The sequence below is a fragment of the Loa loa genome (assembly GCF_000183805.2).
Source record: "Loa loa unplaced genomic scaffold supercont3.445, whole genome shotgun sequence".
In the NCBI taxonomy this organism is placed as follows: domain Eukaryota; kingdom Metazoa; phylum Nematoda; class Chromadorea; order Rhabditida; family Onchocercidae; genus Loa; species Loa loa.
In genome coordinates, this window is record NW_018108625.1 from 1 (window position 1) to 3,206 (window position 3,206).

Consider the following 3,206-nt stretch of genomic DNA (forward strand, 5'->3'; position numbering starts at 1 on the left):
ATGCAAATTGTCATCATTAAATAAAAAAATAAGTCGTACTTCGAATACAATAAATCAAAGCAGCAGAATATGTGCAAAAAAATGTTATAAAATAAAACTAAAAATATTTCTTACGCTTAAAATTACAAAAGGATAGCTGTAATCACTAGTCTATGGACATCGAAAAATGAGAAGTAATAAAAAATGTCACAGAAAAATTCTGTAAATTTAAAAATTGTGATATGATAAATAAAAATAAATAAATAAATAATGAAAATCCAATCGAATAGAAATAGTACAATAAATGCAACGCAAAAATATGAAATGTAGCAAAATACAAAAACACAACAAAAATGCAAACAGTACAACATACACAATGCAATAAAAAAGTACAACAAATATAGTATCTAAATACAATGAAAATACAAACATACAATAAATGCAACACAAAAGTTCAATTAAAATACAAACAATACAATACGCATATAAAACAATAAATATAATACAATAAGTATATTAAAAATACAAAAATACAATAAAAATACAAACAATAGACTGCACAACACAATACAAAAATACAAAATGTAGTAAAACAGAAAAATACGATAAATACAACACAAGAAATGCAATACGATGCAATCAATAAAACATAAATAAATAAAATACAAAAAGAATAAAAATAAAATATAAATAAAAGACAATACAATAAATAAATGAAATACCAAAAATTATAAAAAAATACAAAAATAAAACAAAGCTTAACATATATGAAATATAATCGAACTCCTCAGTTTCATGCCAAAAAGTTCTTGCAAACAGTCAGAGATTAGATGGCTCTTCAAATTAGTGTTAAAGACAAAATCAGAAAAGCATTCATAATATAAGTTATACAGAATATAACAAAGTTGAAAAGAATGAAGAATATTTTCCACAGACAAAAAATGTTGCCATCATTATTATCCATATCTCATATCAAATGCATTAATGTGAAGAACTGAAAACATAAAAAACCATTTGGTATAAAAACAAACACTGATTGATAAATAAAAAGGAAATAACAAACCGCAAAAAAAAAAGAAACTCTTAAAATATAAAATCTACAATCAACAATTATGCACATTGAAAAGGATGAAAATTTTTTTTGGAATATTTTCCACCAAAAAAAAATATTGCCAACAGCATTATCCATATTTCGTATCAACACTGATTGATAAATAAAAAGGAAATAAGAAATCGCAAAAAAGAAAAAAAAGAACTCTCAAAATGTAAAATCAACCTCTGATCAACAATCAACAATTATGAACTGCATATTGAAATGGATGAAAATTTTCTTTAGAATATTTTCCACAAAAAAAATGTTGCCATCAGTATTATCCATATCTCGTATCAACACTGATTGATAAATAAAAAGGATAACACTGACTGATAAATAAAAATAAAAGGCACTGATTGATAAATAAAAAAGAAAGTGTTGCCATCAGTATTATCCATATCTCATATCAAATGCATTATTGTGAAGAAGTGAAAACATAAAAAGCCATTTGATACATAGGAAATAAGAATTCGCAAAAAAAAAAACCTTAAAATATAAAATCAACCTAACATGGAAAAATAAAAAATCTGATCAACAATCAACAATTATAAACTGTACATTGAAATGGATGAAAAATTTCAAATTGTCTTTATAGCTGCAATAATTAAAAGTGACCAAACATAATGACTGCTAAAATTAGTTTTAAAAACAAAATCAGAAAAGCATGCATAATACAAGTTTTACAAAACATATTAAAGGTCTTATAACATTAAAAACACATGTTTTACAGGATATATTGCCTCATGATGGCGTTGAGAAATCCATTTGCGTGAAAAACCATAGTTATAAATCGGTTGTTAAATTTACAAAGCATTAATTGAAAATTAAAAAACATTGCATCAACAAATGAGCTGCTACAAATACAGCATAAAATATAATCAGTAAATTAATATTGAAAATTAATAAAATCTTATTCCAAATATGAAAGCGATCCCTAAAAAGCTATCAAATACTATGATTATCCTATTTCGAACTTCTTAAGCCTAACAACTATAAATCAAATGATAATTAAGGAAACAAGAGAATAAAGATTTGCAAAAAGTAGCACTAATAAAATAGTTAATGATTGAAAAAAAATAACTTGCCGAAATAATAACTAATAATTACAAAAACCTTGCAACTGTACCTATAAAAACCAAAAGAAACATTTAATATAATAATCTTCACTGTTAATCCTTAATATATAAATGGTAAGATTATTAAGACCATAAAGGAAAGAAAAAAAACCAATTAAGAACTGAGACGTAAACCTATCAGTAGTAACTATCAAAGTGATTAAATAATATAAAATAGTTCTAAATTTCTAAAGGGAATAAACTCCTAAATAAAATTTAGAACAGACCAAACATATATTTGTCTCAAACTGAATTAATTAAATAAAATCCAAGTATTTTCGCACTAGGTAATGAAAAAAAAAAAAAAGGAAAAGTGTATTGCAACGCCGTTAGCATGGAGAAAACATAAGTAACATATGCAAATATTAAAAACATCGTAAAGGGCAAATACAACTAAAACCGAATTTTTCATACTTTATTTTGATTTTTTTGCTTTTCATTTTTTCTCTTTTTTTAATTTTCCTTTTTCATTGTTTTTTTCTTTTTTCTTCTTTTTTCTTTTTTTTTCCATTACATTTCACATAATCGTTTTGCTTGCTGTGTTGTTTAAATGATGCATGACAAGGTTTTCATTTTTCCTCCTCTCCTTTTAAACATAAGGTCCGTTAGCTTAGCTTTGATGCTTGTTACATTGTGAAAGACAGGCATCGACAAGTTTAAGCCTAGTCATACATATAAGCCTAAAAGTTGGATAGAATGAAATGCCAAATAAAAACCAAGTGCCTATCCAAAGGGTAAAGTATGCATATAAGCCTTAAGGGAAATGCATTAATCATAAACACAGTTTTAACTCTTTTTTTTTTTGCAGAAGAAAAAACAAACGATGAAGAATGGAAAATAGCAAGTAGAAGAAAGAAAGTACACAAGTCCTTTTAACTTACTTTAAAAAAAAAGAAAAACCCAATCCGAAAATGTCGTGTGAAGAAAATGTTTTCATAAATCTTCATATTTTTGCCACACTTCACTTTTTGCTCGCTTTTTTTTTCCCTCTTTAAGCTTCCATTTTCAAAGTTCCTTTC